The sequence below is a fragment of the Notechis scutatus genome, chromosome 4 (genome assembly GCF_049901735.1).
Source record: "Notechis scutatus isolate UNSWTSFEM ecotype Mainland chromosome 4, rNotScu1.2, whole genome shotgun sequence".
Lineage (NCBI taxonomy): Eukaryota > Metazoa > Chordata > Lepidosauria > Squamata > Elapidae > Notechis > Notechis scutatus.
The window spans coordinates 110,589,026-110,616,423 of NC_142012.1; the positions used below are offsets into that span (position 1 = coordinate 110,589,026).

At 37.9% G+C, this 27,398-nt stretch overlaps 1 protein-coding gene and 1 long non-coding RNA gene across 4 annotated transcripts in view; one reads left to right on the top strand and one right to left on the bottom strand.

Moving 5' to 3' along the window:
• The window catches only part of PLEKHA1 (pleckstrin homology domain containing A1), a 46,884-nt gene extending 37,245 nt beyond the window's left edge, over positions 1–9,639 (bottom strand). For all 3 annotated transcript variants that reach the window (XM_026669371.2, XM_026669389.2, XM_026669379.2), the window contains exon 1: positions 9,485–9,639. The gene's annotated coding sequence lies outside the window, so the exon portion shown is untranslated. The remainder of the gene's footprint in view (positions 1–9,484) is intronic.
• Positions 9,640–9,791: 152 nt separating this feature from the next.
• LOC148130863 (uncharacterized) lies at positions 9,792–25,750 on the top strand. The gene is made up of 3 exons (XR_015749384.1): positions 9,792–9,905; positions 24,015–24,108; positions 25,108–25,750. It is a non-coding gene; the product is annotated as an uncharacterized LOC148130863 (long non-coding RNA).
• The last annotated feature ends 1,648 nt before the right edge of the window (positions 25,751–27,398 follow it).

Consider the following 27,398-nt stretch of genomic DNA (forward strand, 5'->3'; position numbering starts at 1 on the left):
AATAACATTGCGAGGTGACTTGGCCTGAAAGAGAGTGGCTGGCCCTGGTTTTCATGGCTAAGGCAGGACCTGAACTCAGGGTCTTCTGCTTTCTACTCTGCTATTTCAACCACCAGACCAAAGTGGTTCTTATATATAGTATATTCATGCTATAATGGGAAAAATGCATTTGTGCATACACATATTGACAGTTTGTAATATTTTATTGAATTGTAAAACTGGGTCGAACAGTAGACTTTAATAACCAAAAATCTATTTTGGTCTAGAAATATTTGGATACTTTACTCAATATACTCATACTGAATACAATTCAAAATATTTACTGAGAAAGAGACAATATAACAACTGTTGAAAAGCTTGCATTATCACTTGTTCAAAATGAGAGAGACATTTGTCATCTTTTTATTTTGTCAGTAGAATTAGAAATCTAGGGTAGATAGATCAAGATATATAAGCTAAAGTATTTTTGAAATTATTCAGATGCCAGAAAACTATTGATTCCTGCTATAGTTGGCTAAAAAACTATACTGTGCTAGAAATTCTATGTTGGGACAAGTTACAACAACATTTCACCACTATGCCTTGAAGTTGTAGACAGAAACTGTATATTTAAGACCAAATTGATATTAAAAGGAGCAGTATTCAGAAAATTTAAGAGCTTACAAATACTTTGCATGCTCCAGATTTTCTAAGATAAAACAAGCACAGACATATTTTCAACCATTATATTCTATTGCTTTCATTTAATACTATTTCTTTGCAAACTATGCCACATTTTTGTGTAGATGGATTCCAGAACTGCTTCACCTGCTGCAAACAACCATTCTTTCCTCCAATTTTTTTTTAAAATCTGAATTAATGTAAAAAATATGAAACAAATTTATGAAGAAGAGTCCAGATAGCTGACTGACTTATTTGTGCATATTTATGTGCATGTCTACAAATCATTTTTTTAAAAATTCCTGGTAACTGTCTTGGCAGGTTTTTGGGAAGTGCTTTACCAATGCTTCCTTCCTTTGGCTAAGAGAAAAGAGCTAGCCCAAGATCACCCAGCTGGCATTGTGCCTAAGGCTGCACTAGAACTCATAGGTCTACTATTTCTAGTTGATGTTTTAACCCAGTGGTCCCCAACCACCGGGCCCCGAACCGATACCGGTTTGTGGATCATTTTGTACCGGGCCGCCGGTTTGCTTGGGCGCCGCCATCTTGTTTCGACGGTGCTTGAGAAAGTGCTTCTGGGTGAGCTTGTCAGTCGTCGGTTGTTGGAAAGCGGCGTTTGGGTGCTGAAGGAATCCTCGTGCCTTAGTTTCGTCGAAGGGGGGGGGCTTCGAACGAAGAGCCGCCCCGATGGCGGTGGAGTCTCGTGTTACTCAGGAGATTAAGAAAGAGCCCGAAAAGCACAAAAAAGGTACAAAGGAGGAGTTGAAGGTGGCGGGGAGAAGCGGGGACGGCTGGCTAGCTGGTCGCTCGGCTCGCCTTGCCTTGGTCGTGCGTGCTGATGCCGGTACCAGTCCGTGGATCATTTTTGTGATGCTGGTACCGGGTTGTGGTACAAAAAAGGTTGGGGGCCACTGTTTTAACCTATACGTCAATACACCCAAACTGGCATTATTGCTTTTTACCAATAATAAAAAACAATTCCAGCCAATGGTGTGTAAATTCTTTAATCATAAAAAAATGTGTTCACTTGAGCTGCGTGTTCTGTTCTCTAGCCAATGATCTGTAATTCCTTAATCTTAAAAAATGTTTTCACTTGGGCTATGTATTGAACCACTGGTAACTAAATTATCAAGAAACACATATTCCTAAAAGGCTAATCAGGTCTGTTTAAAAAAGAAAACTGCATCTCTGCAATCATGTATTTTTTGCTATCTGATATCTGCTGTTTGGCAATTTGCTGAAATACTAATAGCTCAAATATAATAGCAAAAGATTCAACAGTGCTCCATATATTAGTCAAACTGAAAACAGAAATAGGGATAAGGATAGAGTTAGGGCTGAGGATAGGGTAGGGTAGGACAGGACATGACATGACATGACATAGAATGCAGGAAGAACATTCTTTGTTGTGCCTTTTTAATGATGATTCTAATGTTAGGTGTTCATTTTCAAATCCTGGGAGTTTATATATCCCCAAAACTTGAAGAACTCTACTGTTGATATCATGTTGTCTAATATAGTAAGAGATGGTAGAATAGAGAAATCCTCCTAAAATCCACTCTCATCTCTATGGTTTTAAGCATGTTCAGATTGTTTCGGCTGCAGCACAGAGCCAGTTGTTCAATCTCCCGTCTATATGCAGACTCATCACTGTCTCAAATGATACCAATGACTGTTATATCATCTGACAAAATTCACTACTTTAACAAAAGGATTTATACTTTAACAAATGGATGTATTTTTAGACAATACATATGACCTACAGGTTTTTTTTTAGTGTTATGTTGATGCTTTGAGTTCAGAACAAAAATACAGATTTTTATTTTGATGGGTACCTGACATCCTATCAATATTTTTCCCTATTAATGATCATACACAGACTGTGTTTTGCCAAACTTGCACTTTAATTTGGAGACATATAATGTTTATGTTTTTCATATGTAAAGCTTTCCAGGAAGTTTATTCAGTATTTTTTTTAACACTGAAAGGAAGTAACTATATCAGGAAAAAATCAAGAAACACACATGGTGATTCTTCCCAGCTTGAGTTTTTTTTATTGTTTCACACCTGTTGACAAAATCTTGCCAGACAGATGTCTCTACTATCTGTATCTACAATATGCTACGTAAACTATTAGGGAGAGACTATCTTCACCTTCGTTCTCGCACAGATAATATCTAGAATGGGTTGCCTTTTACTCCTCAGGATTGCACCCCCTCTCTTCACAATCTACAAAGTCACATTCTACAGGAAAGAAATATTACAAGGTACACATTGGAATGGAACTACTAATAGTTACATATGGGAATACGTTGTGGAGAAAGGTTTCTGCAAATTAAAAGTGGTGTATGTATGTATATTACTAGAAACAGCAGTTCCTTTAGTGACCATTCAAAGTTACAATGGCACTGAAAAAAATACCTATGACCATTTTTGAAACTTATGACCTTTGTAGCATCCCTATGATCATGTGATCAAAAGTCAGATGCTTGGCAACTGGTTCATACTTACGACTGTTACTGTGTCCCTAAGTCATGTGATCACCCTTTTGCAACCTTTTGACAAGCAAAATCAATGGGGAAGAGAGATTCACTCAATACCTCATCGGCTGCAATGATTCACTAAACTGTGGCAAGAAAGAGAGTAAAATGGGGCACAACTCAATTAACAATTATCTCACTTAACAACATAAATGTTGGGCTCAATTGCAGCAGTAAGCTGAGGACTTCCTGTATTACTGTACAGACTTATGCATAATTTGGACAATCCAGCCACTGAACTGGACATTTGAGAATATAATACAAAAAAACAGTGGAATGCTAATATAAAGATTCGAGTCTTTGCACAGCTTCTGGGGTTTAGCCTGCAGACCTGTTATTTCTCATACAGTATTATCCCATCACTTCCCCTGCAAAAAAGTTACAGTGCATTTGGACATTTCTAAGCAATTGCCAATATTCTGATCTCACTGAAATATGAGCAGAATTAACGTTTTAGATTTATATCCATGTTTAATTATCACTAGATAGACCTTAGCACAACAGTAGTATTAGAAGGTGTCATATAAGTAGTTTTCTTTTCTTTTCAGGATCAAGGAAAATGCTCTGGTTAAAATGATAGTGACAACTAATATTTAACAAGTTCTTTAGCTATTTTTTCATTTCTATCTAGCCTTCAATCTTAATTATGTATGTATGTATGTATGTATGTATGTATGTATGTATGTATGGCATTCAGCTTTGTTCGGGTATTTTCCCACATCATTGTAGTTGTTCTTTTAAAGTTGTAGCAACGTTTCAGCAGAATCTCATCTGCCATCATCAGGCTTCTGTATTATGTTCGTCTGTGAGTCAGACTTTCACAGCCGTTTCTGTTTTAAATTTGGTGCCAGCCTACTGCTGTGCCAGAATGTTTTTTTCTTCATCCTGATTGGTTGGGAGTCTTGGTCTGTGTTTATTGGTCTTGGAGTTTGCTGTGTTCTGCTTGATTGGTGTTTCTAATATCTTCTGTCTGTTTTGTAGCTTTATTTGTCTTGATTGGCAGGCAACATTGTGTTTCCTGTATTGGAGGCTTTTAGTGTGGCTTGGCTCTGAGTAAACGGATGGCTATCATTTATTAGGAAGCTAGGTTTCATCTGGGTGCCTGGTTGGGGTGTGTTTGAGCTGGAGGTATCCGGGGGGATCTGTTTGTGCCCAGGTGTTTGCCTGGCTTGTGGTGTGGAGATTTTTTTGTTTGAGAGTGCAGGATTCCAGATAATTGACAGTCTGGTGGAGTCATCTCTTCTATTCATGCTTTCGGGTCTTTTTTCAATCTCTATGGCTTGATAATGGTATTCAGCTTTGTTCGGGTATTTTCCCACATCATTATAGTTGTGCTTTTAAAGTTGTAGCAACGTTTCAGCATAATCTCATCTGCCATCATCAGGCTTCTGTATAGTGTTCGTATAGTGTTTAAACGAATACTATACAGAAGCCTGATGATGGCAGATGAGATTCTGCCAAAACACTGCTACAACTTTAAAAGCACAACTATAATGACGTGGGAAAATACCAGAACAAAGCTGAATACCATACATATAAATACCCGCAAAAACTTAAGAAAACAAACAAATATATATATATATATATATATATATATATATATATATATATATATATATATATATATATATATATTGTGTGTGTGTGTGTGTGTGTGTGTGTGTGTTTTCTTAAGTTTCCCATATATATATCCACTTCCAGATGTGTTGCCACAATTGCCAAAATTAAAGCCAAACACATCTGGAAATCAGCAAATTGAAGGTTAAGACACTATTTTAAGACCCACACTATAGTAGCCTGATTCTTTCTTCAATTAGTCTGCTTCATTTGAAAAGTTAGCAAAAATGTAAGGATGTTATGTTTTAATATTAGGATAAGCGAAAACAATTATCTGGATATTATGCTGGGAATTTTTTTTGTTAAAAACTCCAACTCCAACAAGTTTGAATCACATAATCTTACTAGAAAAAGTGTTCTGCTTTCCTAGTCCATTGTCAATGCTTGACAACTTCTAACCCCACCATAAGTAATTTATATTATTTTCCATTCAGCAAAGATTTTCAGTTTAGAACAGCTTTCAACCAAATAAGCCACCAATTTGACATAACAGAAAATTTAAAGCACATAAGCAAACAAAGCAGAACAAATTAAAAAGAATATACTTGCAGAAATTCTCACATAACTTCACCCTATTCATAAAATTTTAAATTCAGATATTAACCAGATGTGCTATAGGCCTTGTCTATTTCCCAAAGCTGTATAAGATATTAAACATCCAAATATATTTATTCTTTACATGAAAAAAAATCAGGTGTTTCTTATATTGCTCGGAGCTGAGGTGGGTGTGTCTTGTGTGTGATGCATCCGGCCCGCAGGCCGCCAGTTTGACACACCTGGTTTAACACAAAGCTACCCCATTTTCACTGGAGGCAGTAATCTATATTGCAGTTTATTTTCTTTTTTAGATGTACGCAGTGTAAAACAGATGTTCATTCACTAATATTTCTAGTTTGAGTTGCTTATTGATGTAATGTGAAAACTGAAAAGCAGTTAAGATATAACTATTATCCTAAACAAACTATCACTCAACAATTATGCAACAGCATTTTTAGGAAACTTCTTTATGTATAGTTATTATTTTTATACTATATATAATCTTTTAAAATTTCTGGATGTGATTTAATAGGAAATTCTTTTATAGACTTCTGTTTTGTCTTTATATTAAAATTAGAATGAATACTTGCAGTTATTACAATATGGTATAGCACCCTATACCACAAATGCTAGGTTACTCAGATGATGTTAAATTATTGTCAAAAAACAACAAATCAAAAAACAGAAGCTTTTATGCTAAAACGGTAATATATTAGTATATGGATTAATCTCTAGATTTCACATTATCATTACTTAATATATTTCCTGCTAAACAGGAGAATGAAACAATATATTTAATCACAACTATATAAATTTAAAAATTCATGAATACTTATTCAGTTCTCAGCATGAGACATTTTGAAATGTATAAAACATTTTTAAAAGAAATTAATCTTTATGTTGGCCACTGATTGCATAAAATGTTACATGACAATTTATAACCATTTTAGTATGAACAGTCCAACATATAAACAATTTAGAATTGCTCACACAATTATAAAATCAGATTAAAATTAAGATTATGAACATAAGTAATTGAAAAATACAAAATTATATGATACATTATTTATTTCTCTGTAAGTCCAACCCACTTCACAGGGTTATTGTTGTGGGGGAAATAGGACGAAGAGGGACTATTATGTATATTTGCCATCTTGAGTTATTTATGAAAAAATAAAGGAATATATAAACAAAATATATAAATCTATAGAAAATAAAAAGTTCTCATATCACTAAATTCTACAAGTAACATTTGAATTAGTATTTGTATTTAATCACATTATAGTGCAGTATATAATAATGTGGTATAAAAGTTACTAAATAGAAAGCATTAGCAATAAGAACTTTAAGGCTACTACAATTCATATACTGAATCATAACTTGGACTAGTATGAGCAATCACATGAGTTATTTTTTAAAAAAATTTAAACTCCACAACAACTTTATTGCAATATTTAAAAAAACTATCTATCTTCTGCAGGAGAAGTTTCTTCATTGGCTACAATCACTAATTACTTGGTCAAATGTATGTTTATTATAAGCCTAATTATTTTGTAAATATAGAAATAGCTAAAATAGCAGGAAATAATTTGGTTTTAGGAAATACTTAATCAAGAATTCGGGAATCTAATAACCTCTTCTTACACAAGAGATTTATAGGGAGTAGTCAAGCTTCTTCCCTGAAAGGCAGATAGAAAACTTAATTTTACTCATAGCAGGTCACTAGCTTGTCACTGAATTAATGACACCTAGGCTTAATTGTACACCTCAATTAGTGCTAAAGGTTAAAATACTATCTTTGGAAACAATTGCTTTTAAAAAAGCAAACCATGTAAAGAAAAAGTTGCATTTAATTTAGCAATTCTATTTAAAATGTATAAAAATCCATTTTTATTAGTAAAAGTACTTAGCACATGCATAAAGCTAAGCTACATATTTTATAGTCAACAACTGCTGTTTTAAAACATTATTATAAATGCTTCAAAAATAGGTTATTATCACAACATCTTGAGTCCATTTATTTCGCAAAAATGGTTACTTATTTTAAAATCCATCTGTAAATACTGCCCAGAGTGATATTTCAATATAAGATGGCCAGCCAAAAAATATAATAAATATGGCCATAACTTTAAAAAGACTTTTGCAATCATGATCTGAAAAATCAAAAATATTTTTTCAATATGTTTCTCATTGAAAGTATAGAAAAAAATATTTTCTTTCAACCAGCCATTTGAACTTATGTGAATTTATTTGTTAATCAAATTAATATAACCATCCAAATAGACTCTGGGCAATGCACATTTGCATGTCACATGGGATTACTCCACACTATACACCAATATTGAAGTTTGCAGTTGTTCAGGAACAAAAAATACTTCTCTTTTAATACAGAATTACCTACACCAAAACACTGCATTTTTTAAAAAAAGTTTCATAAGTGTCAAAGTATCCTAGATTACATTCTATAAGTATCAATAGTAGGCATAGCAACATATTAACTGTATCAAAAAAATACCAGACACAGAAGAAATAATGTAACCAAAATAATCTACCAACAGTAGGCTTTTTTAGCCATTAAAATGTACTCAAATCCAATGTGTGCTTTATTAGCTGTTTCAGTTAGATTTCAGTTGGGTGAGACGCATGGAAGTGCACAACTTCTGAAAACTTAAAAGAGTTGCAAGCATTCATGCCCCCACCCATCCTTTATAGGAACAAAAGCATGCAACCACAACTGAAATCACTCTTATGATTCAAGTCGGATAAGATTCGGAGTCCTCTACCAGGTCACATTTTAAAACAAAAACAAAAACCACTGAAATTAACAAGAATGACTCCACAACATGATCAGCCTTTTTGGCCACTAAGCAAGCTGTACCATCTTGACACGTTTCCCAGTTTAATTACACCACACAACTGCAACATTTCCCTCCTAGGTAAAAAAGCCACCAAGAGCTTTAATTATTATTATTATTATTATTATTATTATTATTATTATTATTATTATTATTATTATTATTATTATTATTATTATTATTATTATTAATAATAATAATAATAATATCTAGGATGCTGGCAGCAAGCCATATCAACCATTAGTACCAGTATTTGTGATGGATTTTTGAATGTTCAGTTGACTGAGTTTTATGGTTAATAAATTAATACAAATAATGATGATGAAGATGATGCAGGCAGCAACCTGTATCAACCATCAGCGCCAGTCAATAATATTTATGATACATTTTTAAATGTTGTTGACTTGAGTTTCATGTTTAATGAATAAAAGAGATGATAATAATAATATAGGCATTCGTGCCAGAGGAAAACCTGCATGCTATGTGGCCAAGCCAAGCCTAATTGTGCTTATTAAACAGGTAACGCTTCACACCCATTATTTCTTCCCCCCACTTATTCTTTACTTCCTCGTCGTCTCCCAGCAGCTTGCCTTTTCCCAACACAGACGGGCTTATGCCTTCCGCCGTAACCTGCGCCCAAACTCCCAATACACCCTGCTTCCCAGACTTTGGGGCTTCTCCGGTCCTGCTCCTCAGAATCAGAATAGAACAGAGCTGGAAGGGACCTTGGAGGTCTTCTAGTCCAGCCCCTTGCTCAAGCAGGAGATTTTGGATGCAGAAGAAAGGGGGCTGCTGGTTCGACGGACTTCTAACGACCTCCAAGCCCAGAGCACACCTTTCTTTCCTTCAGAGGCCAGCCAAAAGCTGCCAAAAATAAAAATAAAAACGAAGACGACAAAGCCTTTTCCTGCTATTTCTGCTCAGCACCGGCCGTTCAAGCAGCAGAAGCAGCAGCAGCCTGCTGCCTCTGATCATGGAAGCTCCATCCCGGCTGGTAGGGGTCCGTACCCCCCAATCTCAACTTCTCTCTAAAACCGACGTTTCTCCATCCACCGTGAGGCATGGAACTGAACTCCTACGAAAGGGGCGAGGGGATGGCACGCACGGGGGAGGGAGAAAGAGCAGCTCGCACCTATGGTGGAGCCCCGGACACCCCCGAGAGTTAAAGCGGCTTCCCCAGCCATCCAATAGGCTCCGCATCGCCTCTTTCCGCATCCTCTCCCAGCCCCGCTCCGGCTCTTCCCCCGCTCCCTTCGCTCTTCCACCCAGGCGTACCTTCGCCCGTTTCTCCCGCCGGCACAGCCGTCCGCTTCCACCGGAGCAGCGCGATCCTTTGCCGGGGCGCAGTAAATGGGCGGGAAGAGCCGCTTCGGCCCAGCCGGTCCTGGCTCCCGCGAAGCCTCCGGGGCAAGCAGAGCCGCCACTGCTTCGCTCCGTCCTCGGCGCCGTCCCGCCCTCTTTTCCTTCACAGCGCTTCGGCTTCGCTCTTTCCTCCCCTTCCCTCCTCAAAAAAAAAGAAACTTTATGATATCGCTAAGCTACAGGAACGGCCTCCCTAAGAGCCGTGCGCCTGCGCCGAGCTCGGAGCCGCGGCCGAACAAGATGGGGTTAAAGCACCAGGACTACAGATCCCATAAAGGCGCTAGGCCAGAAAGGTGATAAGAAAACTTGCCGGGCTTCCGAGAAGCATCGTGGGGTATGTAGTCCAGAACGGACTGTCTGCGTCGCGCCATTCCTTTGAAGAGTTGCATGCTGGGATTTGTATGCTCCATTTCGCAGCTTCCAGATCTAAAGTTGCATGCTTGGACTTGTCATCTGTTCAGGCAATGACCCTTCTCTGTACTTAGCGACTGCAGAAAAAAAAAATTTCTGATATCAGGAAAGACACAGAGATCGCAATCTGCATGGCCTTTGTTTGTGTATGAAACCCTATAGAAATCGTGCATAAAAAAATGATTCTTTGCACTAAGCATTATTGGGATGTTGGACATTTCATCATCGAAGAAGGAAGCTTTTTAAAACAGCACCTTCCACCCACCCAAAATTTAGTGCTAAGTATAGCATTCAAATCATGCTCGGTAAAGGCCAGCAAGAGAGTAGGCGGGGAGTGGTCAGGGAATTTCTAGAGAAGATACCGCATGTGGGCAGGTGAGAATTGTACAGTTGCCTTTAAAATAACATTGAAGGGAAGGTATATGGTGTAGCTGATAGGAAAGAAAATCATTCCTAATGTTGACCAGATTGTCCCTGTTGTTTTTTTAATCATTTTAAAAACAGCCCATCATATTAGAACCATGTGTACTTCCTGGAAAGCCTAATGCAAATAAAGACAAAGTGCACTAAGTTAAAAAAAAAGGGATGGGTGATAAACTTTTTCACTAAACCTTTATTGTCTAAATACATCCAGTATTTATACTCAAATAATATTCACGATAAAGCCAGCAAATGATTTATTTTTTAGATGTAAAAAGTTTTTAAAGTGTTTCCAGGTTAATTTTTTTGTTTCCTATAATATTGTTAATGCACGCTGTCATATTCAAACAGACAATAGAAACATTATATAGGTTTATAGATTCATGTTTACAGATCAAGGATGTTCGAAGAAATATCCTTCTGGGTTCAGTTCCAAGTGGTGAAAAAGACACTGGATTCATGGAAGTTGCTTGGAAAGAAGGTTTAATGGTGGACAGGACCACGTGCCTTGGAGCTCCTGGGCAAAAAGGGAAGGGATGCTCAGAATCGCATGGTTTTACACCCTCTGTTGGGCCCCACTTTAGTGTTTCCTGTTCCTGTGCAAGAAATGTATTCCATTGGCTGTCAGACTCCTAGGGGTGGGGGTCTTAGCTAACTTTGTAGACTTTGTCTGGACCACATGGCTTCACCTGAGTGCTGGCTGATGCAATCTTCCCAGGTGCCATGTGGTGAGATGGGTAATCCTATCATTTCCTGAGGGCCATGTCTTAATCCCATCACCAGGGAGCTGCTTTGTCTTTAAAACATGTTTCTCCTTTTTTTCATCCAGGGAAATATAATATTCTGCCTTTTTAATATTTCCTAGAATATTTCATTCATCTAGGAAAGGGGTGGGTGCTAACTTTCTACAAGGGTTACATGCACTGTGTGGTTATGGCAAAGGATAGGCCTTATCCTTTATTATAATGAAAGATTTTGTGTTAAATATGCTATAGATATAATAATATGTTAATTTTTTTTAATGCTATTGATTACCATTACTACAATACTCCCAATACTTAGGCATTTCCTGACATACTTTTCCTAAAATAAGATGTTTGTTCCTGACAATGAAAGTTCACAAAGTAAGATGCAGTAGGTGTTTATAGGTAATTTCCGAGTTATGACCACAACTGGAATTATGAATTGCAGAATTTCCATTGCTAAACAAATTGGTTGTTAAGTGAGTTGCACCCAATTTTATGACTTTTTTGCCATAGCTGTTAAGTGAATCATTCCAGTTGTTAAGTGAATCATGCAGCTGTTAAACTCAGCTTCCCCCATTGACTGCTTGTCAGAAGCCAACTACAAATGACGATCACATGACCCTGGGACACTGCAAAATTGCAAATACATGCCTGTTGCCTAACACCCACATTTTGATCATGTAATTGTGGAGATACTGTGATGATTCTAACCATGAGGATATGTTGTTAGTCACTTTTTCAGTGCCGTGGTGTTATGACCAAGGTTACTTAAGGCAGAGGCAGGCTTCTGTAGAATTCTTTATTGCTCTGTTAAATTCTACAACAAATGGCCCAACAACAGCCGGTAAGGCTCCACCCCAAACTTCCCTGAAGGCAGCCACTCACAGACCTACAAACAAAAGCTAGTAAGAAACAAAACCAATTTGCAAAGGCAGAGAGGAAATCCAAAGACAGGATGTAAGCTCACAGGACAAGGTCCAGAGTCAAGGTCCACAGGGCAAGGCAAGTCCATGAGGCAAAGGCACAAGGCAAGGCACAGGCAGAAACAAGAGGCAAGGCTGAGTTTTTCCCAAGGCCGGGGAAGTGCATGCCAAAGCAAACAATTGTTCCTGACAAAGACAAGCTCCCCCAGCCTCTGCTTAAGTCGAGCCAGGTGCTCCTTTCGAGAAGGGGTGGGGGACCTCTCGAGCAGCACCTCCTTTGAGCTTGCCTCCACTCTACTCTCCATGCCTTTTGATCAAGTCAGGGAGGCAGATGTTCCTCATCATAGGGGATCTGCTGCCTCCCATCACTGCCTGTCTTCAGCCAATCCCCTCCTGTGTCTGTGAGGGCATACAACTCCCTGTCCAGTCGACCACCTCCACCAATGCCCGGGGCGCCTGGGACAGCATCATCCTCAGCCCCTGGCCTCTTCGGACATTCCAGGGATAGTCTCTTTGGACCTCTTCCTCCTAACCAAGATCCAACGACACATGGTAACTTTGAATAGTTACTCGATATCCTTTATCATCTTACAGCTGTACAGCGATATCTGCATAACCTCCAGATTGTTCCCATATTTTTCCCATATTTGAACCAACTCTGATCATGAACTGTATTATGGAGCACATAGGATTACCAGATGTTGGGCAAAAGAAGGCCATGTCCTCCTTTATTCCTCAGTACAGTAGGCATAACCATACAATCAAATATTGTCTCAGTTTTTTAGTGTCTCTTCCTGAGCAGCTTTTCTAAGGGACACAGTGCTTCCCTAATAAGTGCTAACCACAAGTTAACAAGTTCAGCTCTGTGACTTTAATTAATTAAATAGTACCCTCCAGGCAGCTTACACTGCTGCCTAAAATTGACAAGAGCTTAATCAGTTACAGATTGATGTCTTTTACTTCCTAACTGGCTTTAGCCCAACCCGGGCATAGAAAAACCAGTCTTTCTAATAGTGGAAGAAAAAAATTCATATACATATAGATCTAAGTACTTATTGTTTGCAGTTTTTCACTGTAATTTTTGTCACAGTTGCCAAGAAAGTTAAACAGAAAGTATGTCTCCCTTTCCATCACATTTCCTCTTTTTCTTTGACTATTCAGATATCTGGTAACCCAAGGTCAGGGGTCCCCAAACTTGGCAACTTTAAGAGTTGTGGACTTCAACTCCAGAATTCATTCATTCATTCATTCATTCATTCATTCTCTCTCTCTCCCCACCTCTCTCCCTCTCTCTCCCTCCCTCCCTCTCCCCTCCCTCCCTCCCTATGCTGGCTGGAGAATTCTGGGAGTTGAAGTCCACATGTCTTAAAGTTGCCAAGTTTGGAGACCTTTGCCCTAGGTACATGGTGCTTTACATGGTGAATTCCTCATGATGGTGTTAAAATGCATTATATATTTAGAAAGTGTAACCTTGCAGCAAAAATACTTTAGTTCCAGAGGTTTGTTGATGTGAAAAATACGGAGAAGGCACTAAAATTAACTATGTACCGTCCCTGCCTCTGGGCAAAGATATGCCATCCCATAAATGATGATCTTACCCTGATATGGGATGCAAAGTCAGAGCTGGTGCTTAAGTGTACCCATGACCAAGTAGGTTCAGCAGCCAGAAATTTAAGCCCTAAGAGCAACGAATCACTTGTGATATAAAGTCCTTCATCATGTACAGTCAGTCATGGCAATTCAAAATTATGTCTTCTGATAGCTTTTATCTCCCAGATCCTTTCTTATATTCTACCTCTTTGTGCAATATGTAATCGAAAATGGGGAGGCTCTCTTGGTGCCTGAAAAACAGAGATAAATCAAGTTATATAATAGAGTTTGGAGATATTTGCTGACAGACATCCAAATTTTAGTCGCTAATCTGCAACACATGGCATGAAATTGCAATGCATCAGTATTATTTCATGCGGTGAAGTTTTTAACAATGCGTTTACAAATTAAGATAAAGTATCTTGTATATATCTGTTGCTGTTGTTTTCTTTAATATTCAATAATTACTTTTTTCCTTTCCTCTCTTTTTCATATGTTAAAGTTTCCCAAGGGAAAAAAAGGCAATACATTTGCCATGTACCTGTAGATTAGTTTGTGAAGCAAATCAATGAATATGTTCCGTTGAAATAAGGAAATAATACAGGTAGTCACGCTGCTTCTGTGTGGAATGGAAAGCCCTACTAGCTTGCCTTCAGCTCATAGCACAGGGAATATATAAGGAGAAAGAGAGGTGGGGGTTTGCATCATTTATTTCCATCCCATTGCAAATAATAGCAGGGAATTAATTCAGTCCAGCTGAAGAATGGTGAGGTATGCAGCAGATCCATAGATATTTCTACTAACATGTTCTTTCTCATCTGTCTTATTTTGAAAAATACAATGGCAGGAAGGAAAAGGGAGCTTGACATAGGAGTTTTTCCTCCAAAATCAGATTTCTTTCTCAGCCCACAGTGCATCAGGTAAAAACATTTGGGAATTGCCATTGCAACTGTGGAATCTTTTTTCTCTCAGAGAGTCACTTGAGGCAATAAGACATTCACATACACATATTATCATGCTTTAGAGCAGCCCTCCCCAATTTTTGGGGGACCAGGGACCAGTTCCCTGGAGAGTGTTTTTTTTTCCCTTGGACCAGAGGCAGCGTGGTTTCATGCTGCCTGCATCCTGCAGATGAGGTTTTGCTTGTTTGCACGGCCTGTTCTCTGGCATGCCAAGGCCTGGTGCCAGTCCACGGACCAGGAGTTGGGGACTGCTGCTTTAGAGCCTTGGCGACATTAAGATGCCTGCGAAATTCTGGGAGTTGAAATCCAGGCACTTTAAAAGTTTCCAAGGTTGGGAAAACCCTGCTTTGGAATATGTATTATATAAATATTTGATAAATAGTTATTTTTAAAATGTCCAGTGAAATTTTAGTTATTTTATTGGTCATGATCACATAAAGTCAATCAATGGAGATGCTGATTAAATTAATTTGGAATACCTCTATACAATTTTTTTTATAATTATAAAATGACTGGAGTAAATACTTTAAATAAAAAACTTTTAGTCTTGTTTAAACACAAAAAAATAGCAAGGCTTTGCTACAAATATTTGGAAGTTCTGAGACATCAAAATCAAATAATCCAACCCTGTTATGGTTCCTTCCAGGACCAGTTTTTGCTGTGACACGAAACAATGTTTATAACTATCAAGTTTCATTTGTCCCCCCCCCCCTAGAATATTTAAAATTGGCCACGATGCAATAATTTTAAAACAGTCGCTCTCATACACCCATGCTTAAACATTTATGCTTAAAATTTCTCAAAGATTTCCTGAATATTCAATTCTTAGATATAAACACATCTTTGTTGCAAGCAGGCATTCCATAATTGTACTTCATAATTGTAGCTCATAATGAAACAAAAGGGTAACCACTTCAACAATGAATGCAAAGTCAGCTGGAAACAATGGATTTTCATTACCATAACTACTTGTCTACCAAAGCTATGAAGGGTCACATACTGTGTTTCTTTCTGTGTGGGCCTGCAGCTTTTCATAGACTCACAATTATTCATACAGTTCAAATCATTCTTCAGTAGGAGTCCCATAGCCAAGTCTCCTAGCGCTGTATGATGGGGTGATTCATGAAGAAAAGGGGGGGGGGATCCTTCTGCCACAAAGCTTGTCTTTATTCTTCTGACAACGACACTTGCATTGGTCATTTGTGTAAGAGAAACTAATTATGGTGCTTTTGATGCCTCTTGTTCACGATATTTTGCGTATCACCATTTGATGTGTGGTGCTATTAAATCTTGTACATCTCTTTATAGGACATTTTATCCCTTATTCTATGTATTGTGGGTACAACTGATCCTGAATCGATACATTCTTCATTTAGAAAACAAAAACAACTTACAACCATTCGTTCAGTGACCTTTCCAAGTTACAACAGCTGAAAAAATGGGACTTATGACCATTTTTCTCACTTAACGACCCTTGCAGCATCCCTATGGTTCAGGCGCTTTGCAACTGGCTTGTATTTATAATGGCTGCACTGTCCCATGGCTGTGTGATCACCATTTGTCTCTTTCTCAGTCAGTTTCCAACAAGCAAAGTCATTAGCCAGATTTGCTTAATGATTCACTTAACAAATCAGCAGTAGGATGTGATTGTAAAATAAGATGAGATATTATGCTATATCAATAATCGTACAGGGGGGCTTCCAGTTTGAGCTTCTTCGGCAACAGACTGAAATCCGTGATCATGCGCAGTTTTGATCTGTGCTCTCCGCCGGAGCGCCCCGAGCTGGCTGGATTCAGGGCTAAGCCATCCTGTAGAGGTGGTGAAGAGGGGGGAGACCGCCAGCAGGGTCGAGGAGAGCTGCATCTCTCCTCGTCAGCTGGCCTTACTCCCTTTTCCAAAGGCGGTTGCAGCGGTGATCAGAAATGGCCACCTCAAAGAAGAACTTGACCAGAAAAGAATGTGCAGGAGGAAGATAAGAAGAGAAAGTTTTGGTTGACTGGGTTAAACTGAAAAAGCAACAATGTAAGGTACTCTGGAATTTGAACTATAAAAAATAACAATGTTCCCAAAGAAGACTTTGAAGCAGCGAAGGAGAGAGGGAAGGGAAAGGATTTGGCTTTTTTTTCTTCCCTTCCTTATTACTAACAGCTAAGAGATTTAAGTAAGAAATTGACAAAAATCCACTTTGACATCAATAGGTATTTAAGCTGAAAATAAAATGTCAAAGGGATAATAAAGACTTTTGGATACTCAAAAATCTTTAAAAGCAGGAAAGGAGAGAAAAGGAAAGAATAAAAGGGCGGGATCTGGAAAAATGGAGGAGACTGCCTGGAACTAAAAGGAATTTACAGTGAAACCTGAACATGTTTTCTAAAAGATACATTCTAACTGAAACTTTGTAACAAAATAATAGAACCCCAGGAAGAGAAAGTGGAAAAAAGAAGCAAGAAGAAACAGCTTTGGATTATTTGGATTACTTGGTGATTTTTGGATTTTTGGCTATTAGATTTAAGTGCTAACATCAATCGGGTGGTTGTGTTTAAAATGGCATCACTTTTAGAAGAACTGAAAATGGAACTTAAAAAACAGAAAGAAGATGCACAAGAAGGAAGAGGTTCTTTTGGCTTCATATTTCAATTTTTAGAAATGGAGATCTGGAACTATGAGAAACAACAAGAAATGCTTGTAGAACAAGAAGGTTGGGACAAAGAAGAAGCCATCTTTAATGATCAAGTAATTTTATGTGGGGGGAAAAAGGAAAGGGGGGAAAGAGAGTTAAAAGTTTAAGATTTGAAAAAAACAACCAAAAAAAGAATAGTTAGAAAAATAATTACAATATTAGGAAGCAACAGAAGAGAGGATCACAGAAAAGAGAATTAGAAGTAGAGAGACAAGGGGGCAAAAAGGGAGGGAGAAGAAGAGTGGGAAAAAGGAAAGGAAAAGAAGTTATAAAAGACAGAAACAAGATATAGAGAAACAGGGAAAATTTATAAGGATTGAAAGTATAAGCCTATTTAGAGATAATGGGTGAAAATTTAATTGAAAAAGGGATTCTGCAAAGGTACATAAGATAGTATTGTCATATTAGAAACAGAAATAATTTTAGAAAATATGAAACAATGTATGATTAAAATGATGGATAAAATACTTATTGTAAGCAGTGGAATGTTTGTTAATAAATAAATGAAATAAAGTGAATGAGAGAATGAAATTAGGAAAGGATGGGAACATTTTAATTATTAATGATTTATAAAAATATAAGTGAAGAGAAATATGGAAAAATAATAATTAATTATGGAAAGTTTATAAGTTCACAAGGAAGTATGATATTCAATTGAAAATAAATGTTAAAGATGTTAAGATTCTAACTAATATTAATAATTGAATTCGAATGGAATGAGTATTTTATTTACTATTGTGTGTGTGTGTGTGTGTGTGTGTGTGTGTATATATATGGCCTTCGACTTTGTTCGGGTATTTTCCCACGTCATTGTAGTTGTTCTTTTAAAGTTGTAGCAACGTTTCAGCAGAATCTCATCTGCCATCATCAGGCTTCTGTATTGTGTCCGTCTGTGAGTCAGACTTTTACAGTGGTTTCAGATTTAAATTTGGGGCAGCCTATTGCTGTGCCAGAATGGTTTTTTCTTCATCCTGATTGGTTGGGAGTCTTGGTCTGTGTTTACTGGTCTCGGAGTTTGCTGTGTTCTGCTTGATTGGTGTCTCTAATATCTTCTGTCTGTTTTTTGGCTCTTTTTGTATCTTGATTAGCTGGCAGCATTGTGTTACTTTATTGGAGGCCTTTAGTGCAGCTTGGCTTCGGGTAAATGGACGGCTATCATTAGTTAGGAAGCTGGGTTTCATCTGGGTGCCTGGTTGGGATGTGTTTGAGCTGGAGGTATCAGGGGGGATCTGTTTGTGCCCAGGTGTTTGCCAGAAAGACCAGAAAGCATGAATAGAAGAGATGATTCCACCAGGCTGTCAATCATTTGGAAGCCTGCACTCACAAACAAAAAAATCTCCACACCACAAGCCAGGCAAAGATGAATATGAAATTGAGTTTGTGTCTGTATGAAGAAGTAATAACCCGGGATCATGCTATTCTCAAAAAAAAGATGTTTTATTTGTATTATTATTTTTGTGAAAACCCAAATAAAATTTATATTAAAAAAAATAGTTCAGGTAATCTTCACCTTACGACCACAATTGAGACCAAAATTTCTGTTGTTAAATAAGACATTTGTTAACTGAGTTTAGCTCCATTTTACAACCTTTCTTGCCTCGGTTGCTAAGTGAATCACTGCAGTTGGTAAGTTAGTAACCTAGTTGTTAAGCGAACCTGGTTTCCCCATTGACTTTGCTCGTCATCAAAAGGGGATCACACAACCTTGGGACACAGTCATAAATGTGAACCAGTTGCCAATCATCTGAATTTTGATCACATGATCGTGGGGATGCTGCAAAGGTTATAACTGTGAAAAACGGCCGTAAGTCTTTTTTTTTTCAGGGCCATTGTAACTTTGAACAGTCCCTAAATGAACTATGGTAAGTCGAGGACTACCCGTATAAGTTTCAAATCATGGAAAGGAATAGTTCCACTGTATTCTACATTATTGACACCACAAGGCCCATGTGGCATCCAGTTCTGGGTACCAAACATCAGAAGGTGTTCAACCATCTGAAACAGGTTGCTATTATTGTCTCAGGGGGATCCAACAATAATCAATCAACATCTTTAGGAAGGCAGGTTCTGGATGCCTCCAAGTAAGAGTAGTTGAAGAATAGAACCAATAATCCAGGAAGGGGCTTGGCTTCCCTTTGCTGACTGTAATGGAGAAGAGAGTGGGTATGCACGGTGAATGCTTTTGCTTGGATGACATGTAGATATCTGGCTGCTGTCATCTAAGTGACAGCACCTACCTCTATGTACAGTAAGTGTGTCTGATGCTGAAATGAACTTTAATAATATCATCAGACAGTGGCAAGAAAGGATTGTCTCCAGATGAGCTTCAGGGATACATTAAATTGTCAATTTTTGTTTTCTTTTAGCCCACAAATAACTACCTAGCTGTGCTTCCTGGTTCATGACATCTTGCTGCTATTCAAAAAAGCCATTTCTTTTTGCACATAGCCTATATTTAACACTTAAGGCTAATTGTATGCATACCTGCTGCACTTTGGAGGGGGGAAATGCAGCAGGATATTCCCTTCTGCAGCAATATCCATCTATAGGAGTGCAGGCTCTATGCAATAAAAGCCGAAAATAGCCCCATCGTGCTTCCTTCCTCCATTGCTTGTCCCCCCCCCAATTTCTTTTTATTCCCTTTGTTTCTTTCCTGTTGTTCACAAATGATTATTACAATACACAACTCCAGTAGGAAGGGCACACATAGTAGCTCATTCACATACAAATAACTCTGACCTTTGGCTCAGCAAAGTTGTTTGTTTTTGATAGGAGGAGAGTTGCTATGTCACTCCAGGTAAAGGGTTGCCCTAATCTATTCTTTTCAAACAATGGCATTTCCTGAAGCCATTGGATCATCTTATGTCAATGAATTTCTGCTCTAGGTCATCCTGTCGTTTTATTTAGGATTACTCAGACAGCATAATCAGTTCAATTCAATAAATCATTTTCATGCCATATTTGTTGGTCACATCTGTTGCATACTTAACACAATCTCTTTGTATACTTTATGAATGCCAAGAAGGAAACACCCAAAGTTTACTACTGTTGTCATTCTGGGTCTTTGGTTTTCCCCATTATTATTTTTGTGCTCAAAATCTCTGTAGCTATTGTGCTGTTTACAAATTGACCCCTCATCCTTTTCTAGTGTAACAAAACATACCACCCCAACATGTGTGCAGAACCACCACACACACACACACACACCAGCTGGTTCATAGTCAAAAAGGTTAGGGAAACCTGGTGTAAGACATCTGGCTAGTTCAGCCAATGTTAATGAGCATCTTTAGCATTTAACATCAAGGTCATAAAGAAGTAGGTTCAGCACCTAGACAATTTCCTTAGATATTGGCCTAGACCCAAAACATAGAGATGAGGCAAAGATTAGGCAAAGCAATAATGCTTTTATTTATCCTCCACAAAAGTGCACTACTACCATGATTACTGCTACTACAAAAAGAAGGAAGAAAAGTGAGGGCTTACCTAACAACATCCCAAAAGAGAATATACATCAGGGGTGTCAAACTTGTGGCCCACGGACCGGATGCGTCATGTGCTGGCCCTACCCCTGCCCAGTTTAGCGAAGGGGGAAAAAGTCCCGATACGTCACGTGATGCTGCCGTGACGATGCAAGTTTGACACTCCTGGTATACATGAACTCTCACCAAGTATCCTCTCTCAGAACATATTCCGAAGCCCAAGTTCTTATTCAAGCAGGTTGTCAATAATTGCCTTAAGCTAGGCTTGTTATGTTAATCCGGACATGCGCTTGGTTATTTCTCACTAAGACTTATAGGAAAGATCTTATAGGAAAGATAATCCAATCTAGGAACTGAGACAAGCATAAAAAATGAAACTCAAAATTATCCTTTCTTAATTGGGTTTAGTGTAAGATGGGACAGAGAGAAATGTGGACAGGGTTTCAAGCTTATATTACATTGATGTACCTCAGAACAGTAAAGTAGTGTCTTGGAATTCCTGTGGGGGATAATTTGGCCCAACTCAGCCCTGGGTCTAGTTGGTTCAAAATAGAATTTCCATTTCCAAAACTGCATGGCTGTATAGCTACCTCTTTGTATATCAGAACTGGCACAGAATTTTATAAGTTCTTTAGTTCTGAACTTTGGACAGGAACTTCCTAAGGATCTTTTTATTTTCCTAGAGCTAGGCTAAGGGAAGAAATGCTGGGTAAAAAAGATTAGAACTTTCCAAAAGATAATTAGTTCAGTGTTTTCAACCTTGGAAACTTTAGAATGGCTCCCAGGGAATTCTAAGAGTTGATGTCCACATATCTAGGTGCCAGAAGGTTCAGCCTTACTGGTGGCATGTCTATGAAGTTTTTGAGGTGTAACGTATCCTTCTCCAACATTATAACAATCTGAAAGTTGGCCAGGCTACAGAAGATCAGATAGGTTGATGTTGATGGTACAGTTATTGTCAACATAAGATTAGTGGGTCTCCTTATGAAATCAATAGGAAAACTTTTAAAACTAAATAAAAAGTTAAAAAAAGAATAAAATAAAATAAATAAAAAAATTAACCAAATGTAATTTGAATAAAAAGAAAACTGAATAGATTCTTTTTGTATATTTCCTTTCATCAGCTCTTTAATTTATCATAAAAAGCGAGTCTATAACAAAAGAATATTTGGCATACAGTACAATACTTCAGACATACATCTAGGTTTTTTTTTAAATACAATTTTATCATTAAAAATATATTTGTTTAGGCAGTCACTTCAGATGGCTGCAATTGTACATGAAGAATTGTACCAAGATACACCTGTCTTTCACAATAAACATGATTCACTGAAGGTGAATCATGTAGAAAAGGAGTTCAATTTAGCAGTGTTATTTTGTTGACAAGTTATGGATACCCTTTAAGCCTTAAATTTGCAATCCAATGCAAGTTAACGGAAAAATAAATACAAATATATAAATCCCACTATATTATGGAAAGAGAGGAGGGAGAGAGAGAGGGGGAGAGGGGGTGGGTCAAAACTGCAAGATGAGTGACTTGAGTAAGCATAAACAGAAATATGTAATTCGGTTGCAATTTTATACTATTTACATCAGGGGTGTCTCCGGGCCATCCTGGAGATGGTGAGGGGCTGCCCTGTGCTTCCCTTGCCCACCCTGGGCCCAGCCACCCAGTCAACTGCAATGACCAGGCCATGCCCATCCCGGCCCTCCAACGGCAAACAAAATCCGGATATGGTCCGCAATGGGATCAAGTTTGACACCCCGTCAAAGTAAAATTTACTTGAGAGTAAATAAAAAGCTGTTCAAATGCTAGAAGAAATAATTGGAAGGGGGAGTTGAGAGGAGTTGAAGCAAGTCTAAACAATATGGTAGAAATGTTGTGAGCTGTAGCTGCTCCTGTTGCTAAACATGACTTGACAACCAGATCTTCTAATGAATGATTTAAACAGATTTTTGCATGTGGTCTTTTAAATCTTTGTTAAGGAAACATTCTGCATATTGCAGTCTTCCCCAACTAGCCTTTCTCTTCTGGAACTTGGCTGCAATTTTCAGAATTTCCAATCAGACTTGCTGTCTGTAATTTGCAGTATCAAATTATCTGGAGGCTGCCTGTAGCTGATATGCTATATTTCAAGGGCGAGGCAATCTGATTCTTTGATCCCTAAATGGTTTCTCTAAAACAGGGGTCCCCAACCACCGGGCCGCGGACCGGTCCCGGTCTGTGGAGCACTCTGTACCGGGCCGCAAATAAAATAAAATAAAATAAAAATGGCGGCTTTCTTCGCCTTCGGTGAATGCTGCTGGGATCAGGGATCAAGGACACAAATGAAAGAAGGGGAGGGAGGAAGCAACCAAAGCCTGTCCTGCTCTCTGGCTCAGTGGCTTTGGTTTCCTCCCGCCTCGTTCCTCTCTCAGTCGCTCTCTCGCTCCTCCACCAGCCCAGGAAGAAACTGCTTCAAAGGAGCCGGCAGGGTGGCTTTTCCTGTCGGCGCAGCTCCCCGGCACCCGTTCACCCCCACCCCGCCACCAATCAATCCAGGTTCAATCCAGTGCTCCGTTCTGCCTGCCTGTCTGCCTGCCTTCGTTTGTTTCGGAGCAGCTTCGGCTGAGAATAATAACTATTCGCCTCTTTTTATCAGCGAAGCTGCTCCGAAACAACCAGAAACGCAGGCAGGCAGGCAGAACGGAGCACTGGATTGAACCACGCGCAGGCGGGCGGGGTGGGGGTGGGCGCTTCGGAGGAGCTGCGGCGACAGGAAAAGCCACCACCACTCACCCCAGCTTCTTTGAAGCAGTTTTTTCCTGGGCTGATGTTAGAGGTCCATCGTAGCTCTGAATGATCCCTAAACAAGGACTACAGGAGCTTCCTAGGGAAAACACACTGACTAAATGCTCCTCATTCAATTCCTGTTTTCACCAAACAGAGATAAGAGAAACATCTGCATGAAATTTTGTAGCTACACAGCTGGGCAAGACCTAGAACTAGAGAGACTGCAGTCAGGTGTCTTTAATGCTAGTTGTAGGGTAAACATAAAGTTTTGGGAATGGAAAATAGAATCTCCCCCCACCGGTCCTTGAAAAAGTGTTTCTGCTTGAAACTGGTCCCTGGTTAAAAAAAAAAAAAAAAAGGTTGGGGACCACTGCTCTAAAACACTTACAATGAATTGCTACTGAAGCCTAAACATCTGGAAATGGCAAGATGGGTATTTTTTTGTTTCTCTTTTTCAGAGCCCTGGTAGCACAATGGTTAAGTATTGCAGGCTAATGCAGGAGTTTGATCCTGACAAGGTTCATGGTTGATTCAGCCTTCCATCCTTCTGAGGTTGGTAATTTGAGGACCCAGATTGTTAGGGGCAATATACAAATAATGCTGACATTGTGAACCATCCAGAGAGTGCTGTAAAGTAGTATGGGGCAATATATGTCTAAATGATATTTGCTATTGCTATTATTTATTTTCTATTATTAGAAAATAAATGGCTACCACTAGAAAAGTAACAAAAAATTAATGAATGGAGGAGAGGATCATTTACAAAGAGACAACAAGTAAAAGGAATCACACCAGAGATTTTACAAAGATGTTTGAAGAACATAGAGGGGGATGTTGCAGTATCAGCAACTAAATTAGTGATTGCATTAGTTAAAAGAACTTTGATGACACTTGAAGGGAGAGTGGTAGAAATATTTATAAATGGGAAATAATAGAATTAAATAATTGAAGAATCTGGAATAGAGATGAGTGAAGATATTTTTGGAAAAGAAGACAGAAATAATTATTGTGAGATGGAAAAAAGATTCAAACAATGTGGCACTACTGGAGTTAAAAGTTAAAGAATTTTGTTTAAGAGGAACTTGATGAATGTATTAAAGAGTTGAACATTAACAAAGTTTCTGGAAAGGGATGAAAAAGATAACAGTGGTATAGAATTAATAAAAGTATGCAAAATTAAGAAATGTACCAAGAAGTATGTCACTGTGAGTTGGGCCAGATAAAATTTCTTAATAAATAAATAAAATATAATTGTGCACTTTGTCAGAAAGAAGACAAGAGATCAGGTTCTAAAACAACAATACTAAGTTAATAATAAATAGTTCAGAAGTAATTTTGCTCTGGAAAATACCTATTCAAATATTGCCCAAGGAAAAAGACTATACTTTTTGACAGATAAACTTGAACAGAACAAAATACCAGGAGTGATTTAAACTTTCAAGCAACAAAATAACTTAATTCAGTTCAAAAGGCAAGAGGTTTTATGAAAAATTTGAAGAGGAAATGGTTTATTCCAGTTAATAAGATGTTGTGTTTTCTTGTCTTCTCCAGCTACAGTCTGCATGTGTTTGTGAATTATTCCATACCAAGAGAAGTACCAACATACAAATATTGAATTCTGAAGCTTCAGCCACAGGCTTTATGAAGAAATAGTTTAATTTCCAGGCATCTACCTGCAACGTTGGCTAATAATAGCTTTGCCTTTTCTAGCTCTTTTCCATATCATAATGCTGAAGCATCATTGTGCTTTTATGATAGCTCAGTTTCCTTCAATGCTAATGAAAGATCGAGATCAGAGAATATAATTTGAGCGATGTCTCTGTCCTTGTGAATCATGTTTATTTAGCCAACCTTATAATGTTTTTGGTGGAACACTCTTATTTTATTGATTTTGGCTTTTTGCTGCATGACTCCTGGTGATTACTTTTTCACATATTTTCAGGGCAGAGGATCTAAATGTTGTTTCTTATTTCCTATCTAATCAGATTGAAGAACTCTGAAACTATGGCAAAGTTTTGCATTGTAACTTGCCTTGCTGATTCCCCTTGGATTAGCAAGATTTAATGTACTCAACTTTTGGTAAAGGCATGTGTCAAATATCTTTATTACAATCTTTGACCAGCCTTTACAAGAGTATGGTAGAAAGAAATAGTTTGACTCAAATATTTGTTATTGGGGAAGGAAAAAAATAGGATAATAAAAGAATATACCTAATTAAAAGATTTGTGCAGTTGTATAACTTGAAGATATTTGGTCATCTGATATGTAAAGGTTAGCATCCCTTAAAAATAATAAACATAAAATATATGTATGTGGTCCTCAGAACACAACCAAAAACTTCATACATTATTACAAGCCCATGGTAGCTCAATCATAATTATCACTGCATAGTTTTAGGACCAACTTATATGAAGATGATACACTGTTTACATGGGACCAGTTGCAATATGCGTGAAGAACAACATGCAGAAATATTTTTATGATCCAGTGATTAATTATTCTCTAGTGCAATTTGAATAAATGGTTTAACATAGATTGGGGAAGCCTGTTTTATGAATCTAGGAACTCAGGCACTGGGAAATTTTACGGTCACTCAGTATCTGAATTATATTATAATTCAAGCCAAGATAGAATCATAGAAAATTGACAACGGAAAAAGACAGTGATCCTTTGAGATTGCCTTTTAAGTTTTTTTATTATTATTTTTTATTTTTATTTTTTGTCAGATGTTTATTCCAAGCATGTTTAAACTCAGGTACTTATAATAGGCGCTATGTCTGAAGTAATTTCAGGGAACATTGTTTTTTATGAAGTCTGACATATAGTAGGCTGTTTTGTCACACAGCCAAAATCCTTAGATGTTGCATATCTATTGGGTTAATTCCATTCATTCTTAGTAACAGGAATCTGAAGTACAGCAGAAACATTTTGGTTGCAATGTCTGCTGTGCGCAATCAAAATTAGAAGGTTGTATGCAGAAATTCTATCCGATACTCAATTCATTCTTTCTCCAACTTATTGTAAATAATCTTGGCATTGAAATTATACAAACATACAGTTGACCTAGACATTTATCCATATTCTTTTGTATCTTGAGCTGCTTTAAACACTATTTGAAAACCACTTGGCTCTGGAAAAAAAATATAACTGTAAGATTATTAATTGAAGGCTGAAAGAAAAGAAAATATTTCTCAGGTACTTAAGGGACTGAATGCCTCCTGATCTGGTTCTAAACACATATCCAAAGGTTAGTGTTTAACATCAAGAACTTACAGTGTGGAACCAGGGATCTTAAAATAATAATTTTCCCATTTCAATCACCTCAGTGCTTTGATCTGCTTCAGAGAACTCTTACAGAATAAATTTACAAAAGTGACACTCTACATACTGCGTTGTCTTTCTTGGGACGCTCATCTGATCTGACTTCATTTTTCCATGTGTAAAATGTAAAGAGCTTTTACTTCTCTTTGGCTTATTTTCCTGTTATGGTTCTCTTTTCTTCTGTCCAACCAAAGTTTTTAAAACAGTCAAAAGCATGTTATTTTTTTATTATTATTGCAAAGTACCCTCATGGCTTGTAAACCAGCTGAATGTTATTTCTTTCCACATCTTGTCTAAGAATAGAATTGTTAACTGAAATAGTCCAGTTTTTGTGTGGGGGGAGTGGTCAAAACATTTGCAGCCTTTTCTTCACCTTCCACAAGGCTGATTTTATAGCATCCATCTTTTTTAAACGGTTTGGTGGTGCTGGTGAGTGTTTTTGGTGAAGCTTTGGCATTCTCCCTAAGCTCTTTGTTTGCAAATACAGAATGATTCTCCTGCCCTCCTCCTCCTCCTCCCAG